Source organism: Mustela erminea, chromosome 5 (assembly GCF_009829155.1).
Source record: "Mustela erminea isolate mMusErm1 chromosome 5, mMusErm1.Pri, whole genome shotgun sequence".
Taxonomy (NCBI): domain Eukaryota; kingdom Metazoa; phylum Chordata; class Mammalia; order Carnivora; family Mustelidae; genus Mustela; species Mustela erminea.
This window is the reverse complement of record NC_045618.1, coordinates 112187088-112213558: the sequence shown is the minus strand read 5'-3', so window position 1 is coordinate 112213558 and position 26471 is coordinate 112187088. Positions and strand designations below refer to the sequence as shown.

Genomic DNA, 26471 nt, shown 5'->3' with positions numbered 1-26471 from the left:
GGGTTAGGGTCCCCCAGGGTAATCCAGGATGATTTCTTCTCAAGATCCTTCATTTAATTGCATCTGTATGAACTTCTTTTCCAAGTAATGTCACATGTACAGGTTCTGGGATGTGGGTGTGTCTTCTGGGGGCCACTTCAACCCACCACACACCTCATCCCAGAGCAGCAGAATATCATCTCTAGGACCAGGGAAGCAGCAGAAAAACATGGGCATATGTACAGTGTCCTTCTAGTTCATTTTCGTGCAATGGTGAAAGTTCCGTGGTAGAACTGTGGGGACAATGTTCCTAGCTTGGGGAAAGCGTCGGTGGACCTAATTGCCCAGGACCTGCTTCAAGTCAGAGAAACCCCAAGGTTTCCTACCAGATTGTGCCAACTGTGGGCATGCGGATGCCAAGCTTCTTGAGTAGAATGGGAAGTCGTGCTGGCATGTTTTTCTGTTTACTCTCCACTTTAGAGACGTTCCCTGTGAAATGAATTTTAAATTCAGAAGCCAAGTCAGGAGGGGCACAGGAAGACAGAAGGAATGAGAGATTCATTTCCAATCAAGCTGTGAGTTCCGTGGCCTCCCTTCTTTTTGAAGAGCAAGGTGTTAGCTAGGGGGACTGGCAGATGCCAGATTTGGGAGCCGGGAGGCAGAACTCGTTTCAGACCCGGACCTGCCACTGTGTCCTTCAACTGATTCAAATTCAGTTTCTGCAGGTATTTACCAAGAGCACGCAGGGCACTGGGTCAGCCTTATTTTCCACCAGCCCCACAACTGACTAGGGATATTACTTTCTCCACTTCCAGATGAGACGCAGATTCAGTGAAATTAAATGTTTCCCCTACGATCATACAGCCATAGGTGGCACGGAGCATAGAATGTGTCTTGATTCTTAACTAGGTGCTCTTTCCACCATGGCACAATGCAGAAACTTCCCTCTTACCGGCCGGCTCCCATCCTGGTGAGGGAATAGAGCTGGGAGCAGACCCGTCTCCCACCCACCAGAGCTTGAGCTCCCCCCACCTGAAGGCAGAGCAGTTCTGCCTGACGGAGGAGGCGTGTCATCAGCATTCCTGAGGCTCTCCAGGACAAGCAGCAGAGACAGGCTCATTAAAGTCTGCAGCATGCCCAGAAGCCTCTGCGGCCCCCCCGAGTTGTTTCCTGTGTATTCTCTGTGCCTGATGGTACATATTCTTCACGTTTATGTGGCCCGATACAGTGCTCCGTGAGCACAAGGTATCAAGGAGCCAATTTTCCCAACCACGCAGCTCCAGGGCGACCAGGAGGCATCGCTATTGTAATTTATGAGGGACCAGTATGGGCAATCAATAGGCGCCCCACAGGTTATTAAAGAAGAGAAAGATGGCCCAGGAGACCCTGTTTACTAACAGGGAAATGGTCTCCTGGCAGCTTCTGGCACATGGCCTGGGAGAGATTTACATTTCCTTTTCAGTCCAGAAACCCGGGCCTTCCCTTCTTGACTCAAACCTGAGAACAGGGGGCTGGTGGAGGCACGGGCTGATAGAGCCCTTCCCCCATACTGTCATCCTGGGGGGGCGGGGGAATGGAGGAGGTGGCGGGGTGAGGACCATCCCAAGGCTTATTAAGTCCCTTTGTGAGGCTCCAGAGGATAGCATTCCCCGGGCAGGGTTGAGACTTAGGGAGTGGGAGTGGGAGGATGGCCATGGGGTCAGGCCAATGATGCAAAAAGAAACAGGCAGCTCCCACCAGGCTGCCTGGAGGGGAGTCCCGGTCAGCCTCGCACAGCTCCAGACAACTCTTATTTGCTTCTTTTGCCTTCTCTCTCGGTTCTTGGTCCTTTGATTTCAGGGATCTGTAGTTGTTTTGCGGCTTTCTTCACTTCTTAACAGTTTTCAAGGAGGAGGACTGGTTGGATTTAAAATTAAAACGGTAACAAGCACTGGCTTTTTTGGGTACAGGGGAAAGAAGTACCTCTCTCCAGTTCACTTTCTGGAAGGCAGGCTGGTATAACGGGGCAGTTCACAAGCCTTTTCATCTCGGGACCATTTGACACCCTTAAAATTTGTGTAGGTTATGTCTCTCAGTGGAAAATGTTTGTTAAAATGTTTTGCTAATTAATTAAAAATATCAAAAATAAATCCATGGCATGTTAACATAAATAACATATTTTTACATAATATAAATAACGGAAATATTTTCATTTTAAAAAACCTTCCAAAATTTAAAAAAAAAATTAGTGGGAAGAGTAACTATGTTTGATATTTTTGCAAATTTTTTATATGTCTGCCTTAACAGAAGGTAACTGGATTCCTATATCTGCTCTTGAAGTCAATGGCTTGCAAAATGTTGTTTTGGTTGAAATGTATGAAGAAAATCTGGCTTTACACAGACATGTAGCTGGAAAAACAGAGTATTTAATAGTCTTTTTGAATAATTGTGCATATTCTCTTTTGATACTGCACCAACTATAGAAAGTTTCTTAAAGGTTAGTTGAAAAATGAAATCTGAAATCATATCAATGAACTTTTTATATTCTCTTACATTAAAATCCATTGGTTTATTATGTACTTTGATTGGATCTTTTACCCATGTATGGATGGGTAATATCATGCATTGGTCATTGGAAAAAGCTGGTTTATTGAGTTATACAGATATTCCAGATTTTCACACATTTCATTATACAATATTTTTTAAAAATCACATTCATTAATATCACCATCCATCTCATTAGAAAAGTCCATAAATATTAGGAAGCTATCAAGTTCCACAGTAACAGATACAAGTTTTCCAAAATTCTCATTTTCCCTTGCAAGTTCAAATTTTATCACTGGCAACAAATACTATCAGTTGTTTTCCTCAAAGGGACAAACTCCTTTTGTTCATTTAGAAACAGTGTCTGTTGAATACCCCGTCTGAAAAAGCATTCTTTGTCATTTAGTCTTTGAAGAGAAGGAAAGAGAGAAAGAAAGAAAAGAAAAGGAGAAAGAGAGAGAAAGAAAGGGAGCGAGAGAGAGGGAGGAAGGAAGGAAAAAAAAAGAGGAGAAGAAAGATGCTTCATGAAAAAAATGGCTTGACTCCCAGGTTTATTGCCTGCGTACATTTCCTAGGGATAACCATCATACCTTGGAACGCAGTGAAAGTATTTATGCACGCTCTGCATTTTGTTACACAGACTATTTGAAAAGTGTCGGTATTTAATAAGACTAATCATTTTTACTGCTTCATCAAGAGTATTCTTAAATGAAACTGGCGTTGTTTTTTATTGCAAGTGCGAGGCAATGATGTCTAATATGCCTTGGCGCCTGCCTTGATTCATGCCCAGAAGCCAGGAGTTTTACCCACCATTGCTTTCGTACCTTCTGTCAAATGTCAACAGGGGGTCAAAGGAAAAACGATCAAACGGAGACCTTCATAACTTCATGAACCGTTCCTGAGTGTTGCTGGGGTCTCAGGAGTCTATGGACCCTACTTTGAGAACAGCAGGTGTAAATGTCAGAGACTTCCTACCCCAGCTTTGCCTTGGGCTGGCTCTGTCTTCAGCAAGTCATTTTCCTCCAGTGTCTCGGTCTCCGTATTTGCAACATGAAGCAGGTCGGATTAAATAATCTCCATCACGTCACTGCCATTTTCGGAGGACTTTGGGGGCACTGAGCAACTTTTATCATTGACTCCTTATCATTATTATTGCCTCTTTGTTTCCCGTATGGCCTGTTCTTTCCGCTGTGCTGCTGTCCAGATATACAGGCATGTGTTCTCTTCCTATCCTTACACAGAGGAGAGGGCAACTGGCTCTCCGCAGGCAGGTGTTTTCTTCAGGAGGATGAACTGAATACTTCACCTCTACTCTCAGGGAGAAGAAATGTGGACGTCAGAGACAGGCTATTTGAACGCTGTACCATTTGTCATGAATGGTTCTGGAAGACGCATTGTTGGCTAATAAAGAGGGAGGCTCTTTAACATGAAATCTAGGCCAGGATAATAGGAGCCAAGCCATAGTAATATGAGACATATACAGTTTTATGAAACTTGGCCCAACACAAGTACAGCTCCTAGTTTCCTTCACCTTTTGTAAAGATTTGGAATAAGTATTTGGAGCCTTTTAATAAAAGAGCGGCATAAGCCACTCTCCAAGTGCAGTACGCATTTAGTCTGGAGAGGACAGGTGCATCCGTGTGGCAAAACCTCTTAAAACTGACCTCCTCCTGACCAAGTCACCAGGTTAACGGATGCTCTCTGTTCCCTCCATAAAATTCATTGTGCCCATGGCTTGCCAGACCCTCAACTAGCGGAGGCACTTGCAGGTGCTCTCGGGCACTCTCGGGTGACCTCGGGTGATCTCGGGCGCTCTCGGGTGCTTCTGTTCCCACAAATCGAGCTGAGAGCTCACAAGGGTTCAGTGCCATTTACTCCCAAACACACTTCTGCACGTTGTCCTTGCTATTCTGATTATGTAATTTAATTGTTGTGAAAACCAATAAAATGTGAGTACAAAGAAAGAGGTTTTTTGTTCCTCTGTAAACTGACATTTGATGTTTTGGAAAAGCTTGATAATGACTTGTCCTTATGACTTGTCCTTATGACTTGTCCTTTTGTCCTAACAACAAAAAAATCTCGTTGAAGTGGCACGGGAAAGACTGGGAAAGGGGGGGGGGGGGATCATACACATTTTACCATGATTGGATACTTGGATTGCCTTGGGTCTTTAAATTCTCCCTCTACTTCAGAGAAACCTGAACTGGAACTTACAGAAGATTCCAATAGAATATAAGCTCCACGAGCGTGGAGACTTCCCCAGCACCTAAAATATGCCAGGCACCTAGAAAGAACACAGTAAGTATTCAAAGGATAAACGGGTTGTGAGTATAGTTGATACAAGAAAGATAGGACAACACTCCAATTAATAGAGGCCTGCACCAAGAAACAATTTTTTTTTTAATGGTGCCTGAACATACCTGTATATGCTTTAAGTTACAATAAGAAGTCTAAGGTATGTTTCTCACGGTTGCTCTTTAAATAATATTTTACATTAATGGACCATCTACTGTGTTGATCACATTAGAGACAAGGGCTTTGCCTGTGATTGGAAGTAGGGAAGTGCCTTGGCTATCGAATAGATAGTTCCTCCCCAGGGCCAACCACTAGAGCAGATCAGGAGGTCTTAATGCCGACTTCCCTGAACTCCCTTCTCTAGAAGGTAGCTAGGAAAATCTGCTCTGGTTCAGAAAGGAGGAGATCTGATAGGAGGCAGACTGCATTCCTGGACAGGCATTGAATGTCCCGTAGGCACAGACCAGAAGGAGAGGCCATCCCTTCGACACTTCTCTGTGCCCCATGAGTATGAATGATGGTAATAAATGGCTCCCCCACTTCAGTCTATGTTTGAAGGCTCTTTAGATATGGAATCAGAGAACCTGGGTTCAAATTTCTTTTTTAATAATTTTGTAGACTTGGGGCACCTGGGTGGCTCAGTAGGTTAAAGCCTCTGCCTTCAGCTCAGGTCATGATCCCAGGGTCCTAGGATCAAGCCCCACATCGGGCTCTCTGCTCAGCAGGGAGCCTGCTTCCCCCTCTCTCTCTGCCTGCCTCTTTGCCTACTCTCTCTCTCTGTCAAATAAATAAATAAAATCTTAAAATAAACAAATAAATAAACTTTTTAAAAAAATAATAATTCTGTAGCCTTGAACTAGTTAGTGTACTTCTCTAAGCTAAAATTTCCCAACTGGTGGGCAAGGAATGGGTTTATAGGTGATGAGATACCGCTCTTCTCAAGGCTCAGAATAGGCAGGGAAGCCCTAGGACAGCCAGCATCTCTGAGCTTGTCACCTCTGATGCCAACAGCCTCATCCATTTTCCATGGTGAGATATAGGTATGGATACAGACACAGAAATAGATTTATGTATATATAGATGCATTTTTTTTTTCAGTTTCCCGTGTGTATCACCGTATGGAATAGGTCGGAGGCACCGAGAATCGCTGCCTGAGCTCCTCAACTAATAAATCCGGTCCTGTCTTTGTCAGCAGGTTGTGTGAGGATCACATGAGACATAAGTGTAAAATGCTTCAAGAGCAATTGGTAGACATACCGACAGCTGGCACTGTAACAGAAGCACAAAGAGAATTTGAACCTATGTCACCAGCTCTAGTTTCCTTAGCAGATTCTTTTTTTTTTTTTTTAAGATTTTGTTTACCTATTTGATAGAGAGAGAGAGAGAGAGAGAGCGCTGAAGCAGCAGCAGAAGGAGAGGGAAAAACAGACTCCCCTCTGAGCAGGGAGCCCGACTCGGGACTTGATCTCAGAACTCCAGGATCAGGACCTGAGTCGAAAGCAGATGCTTAACCAACTGAGCCACCCCGGCAGAGTCCTTACCAGATTCTTGAATCAATGGAGAAACAAGAAAAAGTTGGCATATCAAGTTCAAATCACTACCCTTATTTTTGATAAATCTGTGTTAGCAAGTGTAGCTCTGGGCAGGTAAGCCCCCTAACACTGAACTCCAACAGCGGCCAATTTACCCAGTAGGTCACTCTGGGAAACCACATCCCTTCCCAGTGGGGGAACCTTTGTCCCTAGAAATGCAGAGCAGAAAACACATCCCTGGGGGCAACTTACTCCCAAAAGAAAGCCAAGAGGTGGGGACTGGTAATGTTTCTTCTTCCAAATTTGCGGATCAGCTATGTCATTCCACCTCCCCTGGGAAGGGGTATGTGAAGGAATGAAGGAAAGGCAGGAGTGTTGCACCAACAGAGCTCCTCCCATGGGGAAGAACGCACACCAGAAGGTCCGTCTTAAGATGTGAGAGGAGACTGTAGTCTGCTTTGCCTGCTGTTTCCTGGCAAACATGGTCTGAGGCACTAGACCAATGCCTCACTACCCGCTTCCTGGGTATAGAGAAACAGGAAGTGGGTGCCCATGTTTGCTGGGGCAGGCCCTGAAAATGGTTTCCTAATCCCTGCCAGGTTGTCTCTGTAAGGTAAGGACTGTGTTTGTTTGAATCATGTCTTTAATAGTTCACATAACCAAGCTATCAACTCACAAAGGCAGGGACTAAGAACATCACTCACCTGTGTATCTGCAGTTGCCAGCCCATTCTAGATGCCTGGCAAGGACTAAAAGATTCAGGAAAGAACAAAGGAACGGGTGACACAGCACAAGAGGGAGTATACTCAATACATGTCTTAGATGAGACAGTGTGACCTTCACCTGCCCTGTTCCCCTTGACCAATGACTTCTCCTTACTACTTTCAGCTATGTTCAGACATTGCACCTGTTTCCATGTCATCAGTAGCTTCTGCTAATATTGAAAATCCCTTGAGGACTTCCCACCTATGAAAAAAAACTCCTGTGATAACTAACAAAAAGGCAATTTGGAGGAGAGAGAATTTTCAAAATTCTTGAAGACAACATGTGATTTTTTTAAAAACACTTCACCTGATGAGCTCTCGGTCCAATGCATGGCAGTGAAGTTGTGTACATGACAAAGTCTTTCCATGTTGACAAGGGGGCACCACTGATAACTAAGTATGTGACTGGGTTCCTTCTCATGTAGTAGAGGATAAACGTTTCCTAAGTTCTTGTAATGTGCTGAATGATAGCCCCCAAGTTCATAAGTTGAAGTCCTAACCTCAATGTATAAATTACCTCAGACATCTACCTCAGAAAGTAACAGTATTTGGAGATACATTTCTAAAGAGCTGATTAAGGTAAAAAGAGGACATTAGGATGAGCTCTAATCTAATATGGTGTCTTTAGAAGAGGAAATTTGGATACACAGAGACATCAGACACATGCACCACGTGAGGACACAACAAAGCACCCATCTGCAAGATAAGGAGAGAGGCCTCGGGAAAACACCAAGCCTGTCTGCATCTTGATCTTGGACTTTGAACCTCCAGAAATGTGAGAAAATAAATTTGTTTTAATAAATAAATAAATTTGTTTAAATAAATTTGTTGTTTAGGCCACCTAGTCTTTCATTATTTCATTATCATTGCCCTAGCAAACTCATACAACCTTTATTGCAGAATTCTTCATTGTGGTGTTACCAAAAAGATGGGTTGGTGCAACACATCTAGGGACTCACTGGGCACTGGGTAATGGGGATTGCACAAGAAATGACAACGGGCAGATAACACAAGCAATCAGCTTATGCTAGAAGGAAGAGGTTGGCAAGACTTCAGAAGTCTAAGGAAACCTGACACCCCTGGACACCTGTACCTAAATTTTCTTACCCCTTAAAATTATTGCTTTTACCTTCTCTCTGCTCTGCCTGCCTTCCCTCCACTCTTCCCTATAACCACTCCCCCTACTGCCACCACACCTATGCTCTCCAGCAGGCTTTTTGACATCCATCTCTCCCAGCCTTTGCTTAATAAGAAATAAAATGGCTGTTTGTTTTGTTTGTTTGTTTGTTTGTTTGTTTGTTGGCCATGTTTGTTTGGAAGGCCATGAGATCTTTAAGCAGATTTCCCCAACTGAAAGTCAGGCAAATTTAAAAACCTGTTTGGGAGGGTAGGATTTTCAACTTGGCCTCTCCCATCAGGGAATATGAAAAGCAGACAGTTCAGCAGAGGTATCAGGAAGGGTTTCTGTTAGGAGGGAAAACCACACACAGGGCTCGGCTGGGAGTCTACTCATCTCTAGGGCACGAAGGAGCACAGTAGACAGGGCTCCGGGAGGACCACCCATCTGGAAGGAGCCATGAGCGCAGCTTCCTGGATTGCGGGCAGGAGCCTGTCTCTAGTTACAAGGAGCCATGATGTTGGCCCCCTCCCATAACTCCGAGGACTGGGCTCTGCAAGATCTAGAGTTAAGTCACTTCCCTCCTCCGGATCTAAACTGTAAAAATTTCTGTTTCCCAAACTGTGAGATAAGATTAGAGGAGATTAGTCACTTTCCACTGTTTTTAAGTGTGAAAGAACAACTTGGACAAAATCTTGTATATAAGTCTATATTAAAAACAAACAAATGTGTGGCTGGCCTTGTTCAGGGCTGGGGCCATGGGAGGGGGGGGGATGCCCCAGAAGCCCCCACCTGTTCTCCCTTTGCCCAACCCCTCCACTGTTGCCTGCTCTAGGACTCCCAGGAGATTTCCTTGGCTGAAACAGATGTGATGATCTCTAGGACTGGTGTGCGGGGAAATGTCTCACAATACTCTGGGAGTAGGGGCTGCTGATTTGTAGAGTTTGCTGATTTCTGTGGTGTAAATATTACCACCATGGCTGCACTCAAGTCACCAATGTCACATCACTGAACGCAGAGCCGGACCTGCTAAGTAACATAGCATGAGCTAAAGTAATTAGGAAGCAATGAGTTTTGAGTATTTAGTAGTTTCACTTTTAAAATAATTTATTTAATTGTAAGTTTATATGATGCAATTTTTGATAATGGCTGTGTTAGCAATTGTCTTGCAAAATTCCAGAAAACTTAACAATCCATTGTTACCAGTTAGGACGAGCCAGCTCTAGGATACCACTATCTAAGATCTTTTTAGCACCAATATTCTAAATCTTGAAACTAAAGAAGCCGTTTGAAGCTGGGAAAGGCTAAGTGGAATAATCCTAGGGATTTGGAAAGTGTGCTCAGGAGGGGGCAGAAAAACATGTTTTCAGTGTAATATCCAGCACAGAGCACAGAACTTAAAAATAGATGGCCATCCAGTGAATGGTGATGCAATGAGCAAATGGGGCAATGACCCAACCCACACACAATAGGCTTTGTACTTTGAGTTATTTTTCAACCAGTAGTGGGGTGGGTTTATATTCATCCACCCATGTTATGTCATCCAGCCTTCCATGGGACAAGTGGCACCGACCGTGGCCAAGAAGTATCAGCAGTGCACTAAGTTAATGAGGTCTCAGAGAGCCTACAACAGGAACGTCATGTGATACACAAGCTGGTCACAGCCAACCATCCAGGCATGTCCAGAGGCCTACATGGGTTCTGCACAGACTTCCAGGTGGTCATGGTCACTCTTGGATGGGTCTGATCTTATCATAAGTATCTTGCTGTTCTTCCTGGTTACTATCTCCCTGCAGATTAGTGTTTAATCTAAACTTTTGTTCTTCAGTTCTTCCCAGAGTCTTTGAAAATAGCACAGGTTAAAGAGTTAAGAGCCTGGATTCTGATGGAACCAAAATTCTAGTTTTGTCACTTAACTAATTGTGTGACTTTGGGCAACTGCTTAATTTCTCTGTATTCCAATTTCATTCTAGATAAAATGTAGGTGATAATAGTATCTACTTCAGAGCATTATTGGGGGGATGTCTTGGTGGCTCAGTTGGTTAAACATCTACCTTCAGCTCAGGTCATGATCCCAGGGTGGTGGGATCGAGTCCCACATCAGGATCCCAGCTCAGTGCAGAGCCTATTTCTCCTTACACCTGATTCTCTTTGCTTGTGTGCTCCCTCTCTCTCTCTTTCTCTCTGACAAATAAATACATAAAATCTTTCCCAAAAAAAGCATTATTGGGAAGATCAAATTAGTTTCATATATATAAAGTATGTAGAATACACTACTTAAATTTTAGTTATTATTAGTTATTATATTATTACTACATATAATATATAATATATGTACTTATATATAATTATTACATATAATAATAGATGCACTAAATGAATGAATACAGGTGAACAAATCATGGGAAAGTAAGGCCTGAATGAATGTGCAATGAGATTCTTCTGGAAAACAAATGCCAAGTATACATTATAGTAATTATAATAAATAATAGCAGTAACCTTAGCTAGCATTTATTGTGCGTTTAAAATGTAATTTATAAGCATTATTTCATTAATTCCTCATAAAAATTCTAATAGGAAGGAACTGCCTTTAGCTGTATTACACAGATAAGAAAACCCAGACTTGTTGAAGAGCACGAAACTTGCCCAAGATCACATGGTTAGTTAGTGACTCAAAACCAGGTCTTTTCCACAAGAGACTCTTAATCTCACAAAACAAACTAAAGGTTGCCGAGGCAGGGGGGTAGGGAGATGGTGTTTGGGTTATGGACATTGGGGAGGGTATGTGCTACGGTGAGCGCTGTGAAGTGTGTAAACCTGGCGATTCACAGACCTGTACCCCTGGGGCTAATAATATATTATATGTTTATTAAAAAAAAAACAAAACATGTCTTTTGACCTCTTAACCACTTAACCCTTCAGCCAGCTCCTAACATCCAGCCCCTATGCCTTCCCTCTTCAGTACTGCATCCCACTCCTATCTTTCTTCCCACCCCACCCCTCCATGTCTTCTCCTATCCCTTCAGGTCTGTCCAAGACTTCCATCCTTTCTGAAGACTTCCCAGACTCTTCCCCTTAGTATGATGCTCCCAGGGCTTCCGTATACAGTGTGCCCTTCGCTCTCTACTGCCTGTGGCTGTTACCTTAGACTCTATCTGTATCACACAAGTAACTGTGTAGAGATTTTGCTAGATCCAGGCTGAATTCATGCCCAACCTAAGACGTGTCCTAAGCCCCACGACACAGCCAATCCCTACTGAACGCTACCTTGTCTATGAATCAGGGTTCCCCAGAAACTACACTCTACCTGCTAGCTCTAGTATCAGGGACTGTAAAATGGGAAGGATGATCATGCCCAGCTCTAACCAGCACCCTTGACTTCTTCCCAGTCACTGGCTCAATGGTGCAGAGAGAAGGGTGGAGAGCTGAAGTCAGCTATGAAACAGACAGAGGGGCACCTGGGTGGCATAGTCGGTTAAGTGTCTGACTCTTGATCTCAGCTCAGGTTGGATTTTAGCTCAGGTCTTGATCTCAGAGTCATGAGTTCAAGCCCCAGGTTGGGCTCCACACCCACTTGGAAAAAAAAAAAAAAAAAGGCAGAAAGAAAAGAAAAAGACAAACAATAAAGATGATCCACCTCTACCCTCAAGATGCCTACTGCCTGCTCACAGGTGCAAATTCCCTTTAAGAGCCTCTACTGATGACCTCACAAGAGCACACAAAGGTAGTACAGAGTGCAGAGAAGTGCTGAGGGGACAGGAAATTCAAAGGAGTGCTCAGAATGCAGTGGAACTCTTCAGGGAGAGTTTTCTAGAGATAGTGAGTAGATTTTATAAAAATTAAAAATGGTATTTTCTTGGTACAAATGCAATGCATGCTCATGACAAACAAATCAGAAAATACAGACTAGCAAAGAAAGGAAACTTTTTAAAAACCCACCTACAATCTCGCCCACCCAAAGACAACTTCTATTAACACCCTCAACCCCTTGACAACCAGATTTTGCAGGAGGCAATGCACAGAGCTGAAACACAGGTTGTAATGTGCGTGTGTGTGTGTGTGTGTGTGTGTGTGTGTGTGTGGCTGAGGGGTGGAGCAAGATGCCAGGAGACAGTCCTGGCATTTGAGTCTATGCTGGGGAGTAAGTGCTAAGAGATCTAGGATTGGGAAGTAGAGGTTTGAAGAACAGGACTAACAGGAGATTGCTCAGACCAGCAGAGATTTGAAGCAGGAAGTAGTAGCTAGGAGCCTAGCTGAACAGTGGCCCAATTAAAATAATAGTAAGAGAAGTAACCGTGAGCATGTGTTGAGTGCTTCCGCTGTGCGTGGTATTGTGCTAAACACTTCACATTCCATCATCTTATATGATCCTCACAGCCATGCTATGAGTATATACTCTATCCCTGTTTTATGGTGGGTAAGCAGTTTGCCCAAACTCACCAACCCATACACCAATCTTTCTTACAGTGTGCTTTATAGGTTTCCTGCATCGGAATGCCCTGAGGTGTTTGGTAGGCCAATCAAGACAACAGGAGTCAAAAAAACCCACACATATTTGCTCTGGGGGTTTGATTGAGGTTTATCTTCAGACTGAAATACTTCTGGTCGGAAAGTCACAAATGAGCATGCCCAGAAGATACCTAAAAACTGGGAAATGCTGTCTTCTGAGTAACCCGCAGTCTCACTGCCTTCCAGAGATGCTCTGAGGATGACAGTAAGACCAAGGAAGGGCCCAAGATCTGGGTGCTGTGGGCTCTACACACCTTTCTTGTCCTTGGGTTAATCATCTAGCAGCTGCCAAGCCTCGAGAGAGCCTTCTGCAGGAAGTAAGGCAGCAACAAGACAGTGCATTCCATGATTCGAAACCAACCAGAGGGAACAATCAGGATCTAGGGGCAGACCCAGGACTGGGAGATTCGGATGGTAAGGGAGGCCTGGGAACAAAGAGCCCTGCACCCTTTTGCTCTCCCCTTCTATCTTCACACGACGGTAGCCAAGTTCCCTGAGTTCTAACCTCCGGGCTCTTATCTGTTAATTCAGGGAGTTGGCTTTTATGGTCTCAAAGTCCCTTTCAGCTATAGGTGGGAAGATACTATCTAAATCCAGCTTGTACTTCTGCTGCCCTTGTTTACCTGGGAGCAAGTCCAGAAGCCCTGGGGTCCCCTAGCCAGCTGGAGGGTGGTAACAGATGCCAGCTGACCCAGACCACTGAGGCCACAAGAAAGGACCTTCACCAAGGAGGCTGGGGAAGACCATGAGTGGGCCCAGCCCTGGGCAACATACCAGCACATGCCTAAAACAAGTCAAAGACCTTTCCTGTACATTATCTCCATTTATCCTTCCCACTTCCTGGTGGGTTAACATTTATCATAGCCCCATGTGTGACCACAGGGCAGAGACGGAATGCTAGCGGAATGAAAATATATTTTCAAGAACACTCAGGAAAGAGGCAGCTGGGAAGAGGCACCTGGTAGCCAGGCTTTCAATTCTGGACTGGGAGGCAGGTTTTACAAGCTACCTGGAAAGTTTCCCCCACAGCGCTCAGGATCCACCTTCTTTCTCTTTGTCCCACTCTCATTGGTTGGGCTCGCTGCCACTCAGCACAGAGCCAGCCCTCTATTGGGCTGAGTTCTCTCCTGTCACCTCCGAAGTATCCGTGACGAGATAATTGCCATATTAATAAATTCACTGTATTTTTCCATTGCCTACTCATTTCACTGCTAGTCAGACTTTGTTTTTTCTTGCCTGGGAATTCTTACAGGACTGAAAGCAGAAGCTGCTTGAAGCTAATAGATCTTCCTGTCTTGGTAGAATCCCTGGCTCATTGAGGAGATGATGCAGACACCCTGAGGGAGAAGGGGGATGGAGGAGGGAGGGCTTTGAAGGACAAGGAAAGAGAAAGGAGTATGCTCAGAGACCAGAAAGTTAGAAAACAACTCTGTGAGAACAGAATCCATCAGAGTCTTGGGTAAGGGTCAGATCTCAGAGGATACCAGGCCTTAGGCATTGGGTTTCCAGCATCAACAAAGATCCCTGGACCCCAAAGTCAGAATCACCAAATTCAATGAGACCTGAGGCAAAAAAAAAAAAAAATTCAGTATGAACTACCAGCTGGTGAGCAAGTGGGATGCTGCTACACTTTTGCCCAATTGGGCACAATTTTTCAGGGGGTTGAGCTCCCAGAATGATAGATTATCTGCCCACTGAACAGGATTGGGGGCTCAGAGTCAGATTTACTTTGATTAAAGGGTAAAAGTAGAGGAATACAATATTCCTAGCTCAGCTGGTTTATAAAGTAATAGTCACACCTGACATGTCTAGAAGCATGAATGACCCCATTGTTCTGGTGCCACCAGCCTGTGACGATACCAGTTATATCTCCTTAATACCCAAATCTTATTAGCTCTAAGCTCTCCTCAGCTGGTGCAAGAATTCCAGTCCAATGCTCAGTTGGTTGGGATGCTTTAGCCACAAGTCATAGTAAACCCAGATTCAATCATACAAGGAAATCCATCTATCACTAATGGGAATTCCAGAAGTTGTGGGCTCCAGGTATAGTACAATGAGCAGCTTGAAGTGCTGAGGACACAGGTTGTCTTCATCTCTGCGCTTTTCTGTCCTCAAAATGTTGTCTTTGTCCTGTAGTAGTTCCCTTTGTAGTAATAAGATGTTTTCACCAGACGCAATAACATCTCGAGGAAGAAAAGGACACTCTTCCTGGACAAGAAAAGGACACTGCTTCCTTCTTAGAAGCACATAAACTTTCCAAAAGTCCCCAGTAGAATTCCATTCATGTCTCATTGGCCAGAATTAGGTACATGCCTGTTCTTAAACCAATCTCTGACAAGGAGAATGAGGTTGCTGTGGCTGGCTTGAAGGGAAGCTGAAGAGTTCATCACAAAGAACACTGATACTTTCCAACTTTCAAATACAGACTTGCTCACCATAAGATCACACAGACACTCCCCTCCACATGGTTGGGTTCCCGTCCTTCTTCTTTTATGTTAAATGCTTTCTCAGGGACCCTATCATCTCCTAGAGAGTGGAAGTCTCTCCAATTTTCTTATCTAATTTAGAATCTCAAATGCAAATTGTGCTCCAGCTTTTTTTTCCAAGGGATTCTTTGGCTGAAACTGCTCCTTAGAGGAACAACTCCTTAGAGGAACACCTTTTGCCAGACAAAGCCAACTTTTGCATGGATTGGCCCAACCAAGACCTCCATCGTGTGGTTGCTTCCAGCTTGTACCCCAGACCTCGTCCTGTCTTCTGTGCCCAGGAGAGTCAAGCTGGGCCACCAGCAAAGCATGCTACATAAGCCATGGCAGCTACACTGGGAAAAGACTAGATATGCTCCTTTTCTCAGAAAAAGGTTGTAAATGTGGCATCATGATTTCCCCTTTACATTATTTAGCACATTGATATTAACTCCATTTTACATTAGAGGGAAAAGATATGGAGTGGCAAAGTAGCATGCTTAAGGTCACTCAGCTAGTCAAGCAGCAGAGCCAGGAACATCCTTTTTTAAATTTTATTTATTTATCTGAGAGAGACAGAGACTGGCAGAAGGAGAGGGAGAAGCATGCTCCCTGCTGAGCCAGGAACCTGATGAGGGGCTCAATCTCAGGACCCTGGTATCATCACCTGAGCTGAAGGCAGATGCTTAACCGACTGAGTCACCCAGATGCCCCAGCCATGAACATTCTTTTTTTTTTTTTTAAGATTTTATTTATTTATTTGACACAGAGAGAGAGATCACAAGTAGGCAGAGAGGCAGGTGGGCGGGGGAGCAGGCTCCCCACTGAGCAGAGAGCCCAATGCGGGACTCGATCCCAGGACCCTGAGATCATGACCCGAGCCAAAGGCAGAGGCTTTAACCCACTGAGCCACCCAGGTGCCTGCCATGAACATTCTTATACAAGTCTTTTTGTGGACATATGATTTTTAAAGATTTTTTTTTTTTTTTGACAGAGAGAGATCACAAGTAGGCAGAGAGGCAGGCAGAGAGAGAGAGAGGAGGAAGCAGGCTCCCCGCTGAGCAGAGAGCCCGATGTGGGACTCAATCCCAGGACCCTGAGATCACGACCCGAGCCAAAGGCAGCGGCCCAACCCACTGAGCCACCCAGGCGCCCAGGACATATGTTTTTATTTCTCTTAGGTAGATGCCTAGAAATTGAATTGCTTGTTCAGAATAGGTGCATGAGCTTCTCTAACTATGAGAAACTGGCAAACTATTTTCCAAAATAATGTATGAGTGTTCCAGTTGCTTCACAACCTCATCAACATTTGGTGTTGTCAGTCTTTTATTTTTAGCTATTCTAGTGGGTGTATATTTGTTTCAATTTGCATTTCCCTGCTGGCTAGTGATGCTGAGCCATTTTTGATGTGCTTACCAGCTATTTGTATATCTTCTTTTATGAAGTATCTGCACATTCTCTTTAAACTATGTTACCTTTTTCTTATTAAGTTGTAGAAATGCTTTATATTTTATTGATAACCATTCTTTGTTTTGCAAATACTTTCTCCCAGTCTATGGTCTGCCTATTCATTTTTCTTAAAGGTGCAGAAATTTATAATTTCATGTGATCTAATAGATTGATATTTTCTTTCATAGTTATTGTTTTCTGCAAGTTGTCCAAAACAACCTTTTACTACTCAAAGGTTGTGAAAATATTTTCCTATTTATCCTTCTGGAAGTTTTATGGTTTATCTTTTACATTTAGGTCTATGATCTCTCTCAAATTAGTGTCTGTGTATGCTATGAAGTACAGGTCAAATTCATGTTTTTAATATGGAAATCCTGTTCCAGCATCATTTGTTGAAAAGTCAACACATCCCATAGAAGTGAGTTGGCCAGGGCACCTGGGTGGCTCAGTGGGTTAAGCCTCTGCCTTTGGCTCAGGTCAAGATCTCAGGGTCCTGGAATCAAGCCCTGAATCAGGCTCTCTGCTTAGTGGGGAGCCTGCTTCCCCACTTCGCTCAGCCTGCCTCTCTGCCTGCCTCTCTGCCTACTTGTGATTTCTCTCTCTGTCAAAAAAATAAATAAAATTTTAAAAAAGAAGTGAGTTGTCCATGCTGTCTAAAAATTACTTTTTCAATATTGCATTAGTTATTCTATACTTGATCTTAGCCAAAAGGCCAAGAAGTGATGTTATACTTATTCTAGATGCTTTGCTTTCTTACACATTTTAGAGCCAATTTACACACACACACACAAACACACACACACACCTACTAGGACTTTGGGATTTCACTGAGCTAGGTAGGTATAAAAGGAAACAACTAGTTTCCTTCCTATGTAAAGAAAAACCCAATTCTTGCCTACTATGTCTTTCTTCCCTGTGAGTCTACTTTAGACAGAACACTTCACTTCTGACACTTCTTTTCACCAAATGTATAGGGGTTTCCCCTCGACAAATAACAAGCAAGTCTTGGATACAAGCTGAGTATCCTACAATTTAACTCAATTCTGACACTACCTGCCTGGACATAGCATCTGGTAAGGGCTCCGGCCTACAAGACTAGCCCCCATACCCCCTTCATAGGGGGAAGCCCATCAAAGCCTGGGCTTCTTAATAATGGCGACAAATTTGGAGTCTCCAAAGACCCCTTCCTTGGGTTAGATTAATTTGCTAGAGCAGCTACTAGAACTCAGTGAAACATTTACTTACATTTACCAGTTTATTAAAGGTTACAATAAAGAAGACGGATGAATAGCCAGATGAAAAGAGTCTTAACACGAGGTCAGAGAGGATGTTGAGTGCAGAAGCTTCTGCCTCTGTGGAGTTGGGGTGAACCACCCTCCTGGTGTGAATGTGTTGGCCTGCCTAGAAGCTCTCTAAACTCCATACTCTTGGGATTTTATGGAGTCTTCCTCACATAAGCAGGATCAATCATTAACTCCATTTCTAGCCTCTCCCCTCTCAGCAGGACAAGGGGTAGGGCTCAAAATCCAAGCTTGTAATCATGGCTTGGTATTTCTGGTGATGAGGCCCCATCCCAGAGGCCACTCAGAATTGCCTCGTCAGAACATACGATGCTTCTAGTTTTCTTATCACTTAGGAAATTACAAGTGTTTTAGAAATTCCATGCCAGGAACCAGGATGAACTCCAAATATATATTTCTTATTATAAAGCACAATATGCTTCAACTTCAATATGCTTCTCTGCTGGTGTACAAATCCTCTCTAGCTTCTTTTTTGTCACAAAAGAGAAGGATCCCTCCACATTTTGAGGGTTAACTTCTCTGTCAAACTTTTTATTTCCTCTCAGTCTAGCTCCTCTTTTCCTCTTGAATTAAATTTGAAAGACCTTTAGCACCTGCTCCACCCCTACCTTCGCCTCCAGAATTCTCTCCAATCACATACATATAACTGCTGCCTTCCCTTCTCACATGTCTGCTCATTTCTTTAATCCTTGTAGTAGAGGGTCCACCTTCTATCAGTTTCCAGACCTTCTCAGTTATGAATAAACTTCAATTTACTAGACCCAGTACCTCATCCATTCTCCGCTTCTCCTCTCTGTGGTGCTGTGCTCAGGTGACTTTTTCTGTCTCCTTGGTGAAACTCTCTCTTCTGTGACTCTTTTTCCCTCCTGTATAGCCATTCCTACCATTGTTTGGTGGCCTCAAGAGAGACTAGAATTCATCTAATATTCCCAACTTCATACCTGCAAATCTGAAAAATCATCATTTTTCTGGTCAAAATAGAATATTTCTCCCTTGCTTGACCTGCAGCAGTTCCTCCAATTTGAAGGAGATCCTATCTTTTCTCACCTTCTCAGAGATCTCTCTCTAACAATTGGCTTTACGTGTTCTTGAATCTTAAACCTCTTCTTTTCTGCTCCTTCTTCTCAACATCATGAAAACATCGTCTCCATCTCTCTCTCTCTCTCTCTTTTTTTTTTTTTTTTTCATTTCCTTTTACACCCAGTACACAGAGAAACTTTCTAGGAGTTGTGTGTACCCATTGTCTTCCCTTACATCCTTTCTGGTCACTCCTCAGTTCTCTGAAATTGACCTTTGCTCCCAATGCTTCAGTAAAAAACCTCACCAAGGCTACCAATGACCGCATTTCCAAAATCCCTTGGAACTTTGTGGTCCCTTGACTTCTTCTTGATAGCACTGACATTGTTCACGACTTCCTCCTTCTCCTGCATCCCCTCACCATGACTGCTTCCTCCCCACACCATGGATAAGCCTCTCCTTCGGATTCTGTCCTGAGCTTCCTTCTTTTCTCACTTTCCCTGAGTGATTTCACCTATCTTTTACTCCCGAATATTTATTGAGCACCCACTGTGAGTCAGGCACTGATCCAAACCCTAAAGATACTACAAGTGCCTACTCTCATGGACTTGACAGTTGCCAATGGTCTCAATTCCATCCGGATCCTGATGACACGTAAATTGGCCTCCAGTCCAGATCTCTCTCTTTTGTCTCCTTGGTCTGCTTGGCTATTCCACATACACCTCAGTATTTCCAGAACTAAAATTTCCATCTTCAGCCCACCTCCAGACCAGCTCTCTTCTTACTATCTCAGTTACACAAGCCACAAAGTGTTCATCATCTTTGTTCACCATCTTTGAGTCTTCGTTTTCCTTCTCTTCTAATCTAATCAGTAACCAAGTCCTGACAATTATCTTCTAATCCTCTGAGGTGCCTCTGGAATCCATCCAGCCATGGGGCTCTTCATGTCCCATACTATTGTTCTAGTTTAGGCCAACATCCCCAACATCCCCATTGATCCCCCAACAGGTCCCTCCAGTTTTGATCATTTCACCCTACCCCATCTTCATTCCATTGTCTACACTGTGGCCATAGTCATTTTCTAAGATAACTCTGATCACAAGACCTCCCTGCTTCAAATTCCTTGTTGCCTTTAAAACAGAAGCCAATCCCTTTAACGGGGCCCAGAGGGTTCCTGCCTACCTTTCCATCCCTTCTCTCCCCACTACCCTCTTTACTCTCAACCTTCCTGCCACACAGACTTTCTCTCCCAGTGCCTGGGTATGCCATGCTCCCTCATACCTCTGAACCTTTGGAAGTGCTCCTCCCCTAGCCTGAAACACTTTCCCACTGGAGCTTCTCTTCTCACTCAGCTAACTGCTACCTACCCCAGCCTCAGCTTAAACCCTACTTCTAGAACACTTTCCTTAAAATCTCTAGTCTGTACATCAGTGCCACCCAGTCCTATCCACCATTGTATGATTTTCTGATTTCTGTTATTATTCTTTGTGCCCTTCCCCCCATTAGACTTTAACCAAAAGGAAGGCCACTACATGGTCTATACATGTCACTCTTGCTGTGTTGTTGCATTCCAACTTTTAGAAAGTTCCAATTAATACAGATTTGTCAAATGAATGAATAATTTCTTGCCCTTCTTCTGCTTTCTAATACAGATATTGTTTAAGATTCATGTCTCTGGGCTTTACTCAGTTTCCTTCTTTATCATTGATTCCTAGGTTTCAGTGATCAGGTCTGTGTGAAGAAGTCTCCAGTCTACCCACAGTCTGGATATCTCTGAGCACCAAGTCTGCATTTCCAACATGATGCTAGACATTCATGCCTGTAAGTTTTTTTCACCACCTCAAGTAAAAGCTATAAAAACACTAAAAGCATGCAAGGATATGTATTCAAGGATATGTAAGGCAACACTGTCTATAATATTGAAAAACTGTAAACAACCCAAATGCCCATCAAAAGAGAATTGGGTAAATAAATTCCAATACTACTATAAAGCCTTAGAAAGACTAAAAAGATTTATATACTGACATGAAAAGATGTCCTTGGTATACTCTTAAGTAAAAAAGCAGGTTTCAGAATGATAAATATAGTTTGGTTTCATCTTATTCAATCATTCAGCATGCATATATTGAACATCTACTACTTGCCAGTTTCTAGTCCAGGTGCTGGGAATGTGCAGAGAACAAGGCAAGATCCTTGTTTTCACAGAGCTTTCTAGACAGACGATAAGCCAATTAGATATATGTGAAATGTCAAGTAATGGAAAGTGCTATGAAGAAATAGCATTGGGGTGCCTGGCTGGCTCAGTCAATAGAGCATGCCAATTCTTCATCTCTGGATCGTGAGTTCAAGCCCCACATTGGACATGGAGCCTACTTTTAAAAAAGAAAGAAAGAAACAGCATTTTGAGATGTGCTATTTTAGGTAGGTGGTCAGAGAAGGCCTTTCTGAAATAGTGACAGTTGAACAGAAACTTGAATAAAGTGAGGATGGGAATCTTGTGAATATTTGGGGAAAGGACATTCCAATCAGAAGGATCAGCCATCAAAAAGCCTGTTGTAGTAGCAAATTCAGCTGGCTTTAGAAGCAGCAAGGAGACCTGTGCTGCTGGGACAAAGTAAGGGGAGCAGAGAGGTGGGACATGGGGCCATATAGTTCACCTGGGGAGGGGCCATATAGTTCACATGGCAGGGGCTCTAGAGTCCACTGTAAATGTGATGGAAAGGCAGTCTTTGGAGGTGTGTCTGTTACAACATGTTGGTGTTTCACTGAAAAAAGTTGGAAAAATATATACCAACTATTTTTTTTTTAAGATTTTATTTATTTACTTGACAGAGATCACAAATAGGCAGAGAGGCAGGCAAAGAGAAAGAGGGGGAAGCAGGCTCTCCACCAAGCGGTGAGCCCGATGCGGGGCTCGATCCCAGGACCCTGGGATCATGACCTGAGCTGAAGGCAGAGGCTTTAGCCCACTGAGCCACCCAGGCGCCCCAATATATACCAACTCTTATCAGAAAATAGCTCCAGATATGGGATTACAGGAGACTTTTTTTGAACTCTACACTTTTGTTGTGTTCAAATGTTTTATAGTGAGTGTGTATTCATTTGGTAATCAGAAAGGGAAAAGATGATTTTAAAAACGTGTGCATACCCTTGACTCATCAACTCCCTTTCAAGAAAAACATCCTTTAAAAAAATTAAATTCTTGAAAATGTGTGTATAAGGATGTTCATTATAGTGTTATTTACCAAAAATCAGAACTAACTTAAATGTTCAACAATAGGGAATTGACAGAAGAAATTATGGGAAATTGTACAATGAAATCATAGAAGTCCTGACAAAGTCTGTTAGAGAGTATCACCCCAGGCTCAAAGCCTAGTTCAATTCTCAACTCTGAAACCTTTTCTGGACACACCTGCCTAAAATGATCTCTTCCTTCTTGAACTTGATTTGTGCCTATTGTCTATTGCACTCCGCTGGCCCTTACCCCACATACTATTCCATTATGGAACAACAAATTTAGTTCACACTTGGCTCACCATAAGCTTTGCTAATGGAAGGAGAGCCGGCAGAACAATTCCAGACAATAGATAATTCATTCCTTTGTAAATGCATCACAACATTTCTTTTGCAGTAGCTTCACCATTCTAATTAGCTTTCCTTATGCTAATATTAAAAGTAATGAGCTTATCCAAACACATACACAGGTGGCAATGGCAAAAGACCCCGAAAAAGTCTGAAAAAGAAAGTTCCCCTGGGTAGCCCCCAAGGTGGACAATAAGCACTGGGGTCCTAAGGGTCTTCAAGGCCCTTCCCCTATACAATCACTAAGTCGCTTTTACTGAGAGACCCGAGTACATCCCTCTCCTCGGGCCTCTGGGGCCCCTGCTCTGGGCTTGCAAGGCTAGGAGCTACCCGAGTTCAGTTCTGAGTCCCTGTGAGCACACACTTGTCCTGGCCCTGAGGCAGTGAAGCGGTCCCTTGATGAGTCACTGGGGCTGTCTTCCTCCCAGTCCAATCTGCTGGCCTCACCGCTGATTCAGCAGCTCCCACAGAGGCCAGTTCACCTCCCTTCCACCCGCCTCATGGTTGTCTCCTCTGGAAGGGGCAGGACGTCCTTAGAGAGAAAGGGACCACACTAACTCACTTTTCCCACAGCCATCCTAAACTGTCTTTCTTTTGTGTGACATGAGGGCTCGCTGGGGAAGCCTCTTCCTCCCAGCAGCCCTGAGAGGCAGGCAGGGTTTTCTACCAAGTGGGGCATTTGAGGGGGTCTGGAGTAGTTCCCCTCTTTCCTACCAAATCCTCTCTCTGCAAGCTGAGTACTCATCAGTGACGCAGGAGTTAACCAAAGGAGGACATATTTAGTACTGCTAAGTGCTGACACTGGTGAATGTGTTTGTCTTAGGGCTGCCTCTTTGTTTTTTCTTTTTCTTTTCTTTCTTTTTTCCTTTTTTTTTTTTTAATAGGGCTGCCTAATTCTGAAGCCCAGAAGGGTCCTCTACATGGATGGTTAGTCTCTTAAACTTTTTATTGATCCTAAAATGGATTGTTGGGTGCCCTGTTCCATGCCTCTGCACTAACTCACCAGCTCTTGTTAGGGGAAAAAAAGGCGGAGGGGATATTTGGGTTTTGTTTTAGGGGTTTGTTTGGAGGGTTTTGGGGGGGTTGTTTTTGCCTTTGAAAATTCCCAGGAGAAGAAAATCCATTGCTCTAAGCAATCTTTTCCCATGCTTTTGTGCCCCCCACCCCCTTCTCTCAATCCCTCCTTTCCCTCCTCATATCCCTACCACTCTTTCCCCATTTGCCAACTTAGCCCAGAAGTCCTCTCCCTCCCCTTCTGGTTCCTTTCTCCCCTCCCCACCTGGACAGGAGATGGGTATGGTTCTACTAGGAGATGCCTGCAACCTTAGCCTCAAGAAACCTGCACTCTTATCTCTTGTCACCTGGCTTTGGCACCCATCCCATGGTCCCAGCTCCCTCTGAATAAAAAGAACTCTACATTCTATTGAAGTCTTTAACAAGGCAGAGTTCACAGCCCCACTGGCTAAAATCCTCCAAATCAGTCCTTTCCATGAGCCAAGTGGGCGCTTCTCACAATGGGATCTGGGCACCAGAGCTAAAACAAAACAGACCAACCCCCCGTCCCCCAAAAAACACCTCATTCCAGAGTCCCTTTGTTGGGCTAAACAAAGATTTAGGGGCCAGGCTCTATGCCTGGGCAGAAACCCAAAGGTAGAGGGGCCCTGTCTGAGGGAGCTCACAGTCTGGCTTCTCACTGAACTTTTTCTCACTAAACTTCTGGAGCACACCTGGTCATTGGCTAGCAGCATGAAGCCACCTTCCTGCCCCAGCCTCCAACAGAAGTGACAATTCTGGTTCCTTGCAGAGTCACAAAGGTCCTGAATAGTAAGGCTCCTTAGACATCCCGGTATCAGAGATGGAAACTGAGGCCCGGAAAGGTCCTGAGTAGGTCACCTTGCTGGTGGCTGTGTCAGGCCTGGGCCTGTTTCCTATTCCCCCACAGCACCTTGTTTCCCTGACATTCCTTTGAGCTGATGAGCCAGGCAGAATCCATGACAGCTGGCTGCTTCTGGGCTTGGCTTCATTGTTCCCTTCCCTTGGGACTTGTCCAGATAAACTTCCCAGCATGCTGAGAGGCTCACCTCCCAACTTGGAAGGACAGTTCTCTGTGAGGAGCAGAGCCAAAGAAACTCAGTCAGGTTAGCACTGATAGGGTCAAGCTCTCAATGCAATTGCCTCCTGACCCAGCAGCCAGAGCCCTCAAATGCCTACAGACCCGGACTATGCTTGAGAGCATGGATTTTGGGCTCTTGAAAGTCATCCAGTGCAGGATTTTCAAGCTAGTGGTTCCAAACCATTCATTGGTGGAAAAATCTAATTTTTTAAAGGCAAAGAAAGAGTAGAAATATCAGGGTATAACATAGTTGTGGTAGGCAGACTCTCAGAGGACCCCTCCCAGTGACTTCACATAATCACCTCGAGTATGGAAAGGACCTGTGACTATGATGGGCCATCACTCCCAAGATTATGATAGCTATGCAGCAAAGGAAGGGATTTTGCAGAAGTAATTAGGGCCCATAATCAGCTGGCTTCGAGGTAATCTAAAGAGAGATTATCCTGGATAGGCCTTACCTAATCAGGTTAACTCTTCAAAAGAGAGGTCCTCCTGTGGGCTTTGCAGAAGAACCAAGCTGCCATGAATTCTAGTGCTGTAAGGGAATGACCTCTGCCAACAACCATGGGAGCTTGGAAGAGAACCCAAGCTTCGGACGGATGGCTGTCCCAGCGGGCACCTTGACTGTGGCCTTGTGAGACCTTGAGCAGAGCACCCAGCTACACTGTGCCTGCCCTCAACCCATGAAAACAGAGAATACAAATATATGTTGTTTAAGCCACTAAGTTTGTGGTCATTTATAACACGACAATAGAAAACTAATACAATACTCCAACAGTAAAGATGAGTATTATTGACTTTTTTTTTGGTCGTGTACATAGATACATAAATATTAAACCATGGTGTAAAATCCATGTTTGTTTTGAGAAGCGGTTAAAACTTTGAAAGCTACTGATGTAGTTGGAGAGGGATTCATCCAACATTAGGCAGCCATTTCTGGGAGAATCAAAACTGGAATCCAAGTATCTCTGGCCAAGGCACCCTCCCTCATACCACCCTGCTTAATGATGTTAGGAAACATTAATTCCATTTTTTTTTTTTTTTTTTTGAGAGGAGAGAAGAGTGGAAATGAGATGGTTTACCCTGGTCAGGTCAGTTCCTTCTGAGTCAGGATATTGCCACCTCATGACTTTCTTCTTTTGTCAGACTAACTATTCCCCCCACCTCGAGGTCCATCTCACTGTATGATATTACTATGGGTTAAGTGCTTTGCAGAAATGATCTTGGTTAATTCATACACCAGGTAAACGAAGTAGACATTAATCCTTCTATTTTCCAGATGACAAAAGGGAAGCTCAGAGAGGTTAAGCAAAGCATACCCGAAGACACAGAGCTGGGAATTGGTAAACCCAGGATTCCAACCCATGCCTGAGCCCTTCACCAGACTTCTGACACCAAATGTGTGGGTTTCCCACAACAAGCAGTTCTCCAGTTCTCTGGGGACACCAACTGGGTGTCTTGTAATTTAATTCAATTCTGACACTAACCCGGTTAAGGATTCAGGCCCATAAGACATACCTACACTTCAGATGCAAATCACAAGGAATGGGTCCCTAAGTGACTTACATTTCTGTCTAACTTAGCAATACATCAGAGGTTCTTACAACCCTTTCCTTGTGTTTAGTAATTTGCTGTAACAGCTCATAAAATACAGGGAAACACTGTAAGTGCTATTAATGATTGATTATGAAGGATACAAATGAATAACCAGATAAGAAGTACAAAGAGTGAGGTCCAGATCCATCCTGAGTGCGATATCCTCCTGGCACGTGGGTATACTCACCAACCTGGAATCTCTCTGAACCCCTTCATTTAGAGTTTTTGT

At 43.9% G+C, this 26471-nt stretch overlaps 1 long non-coding RNA gene and 1 pseudogene across 1 annotated transcript in view; both read right to left on the bottom strand.

Moving 5' to 3' along the window:
* Positions 1–2587: 2587 nt before the first annotated feature.
* LOC116591529 overlaps positions 2588–26471 on the bottom strand; it is a 34749-nt gene continuing 10865 nt past the window's right edge. Inside the window, exon 2 of the long non-coding RNA XR_004286040.1 lies at positions 2588–3810. This is a non-coding gene — a long non-coding RNA (uncharacterized LOC116591529). The remainder of the gene's footprint in view (positions 3811–26471) is intronic.
* LOC116592048 lies at positions 17224–17357 on the bottom strand (annotated as a pseudogene).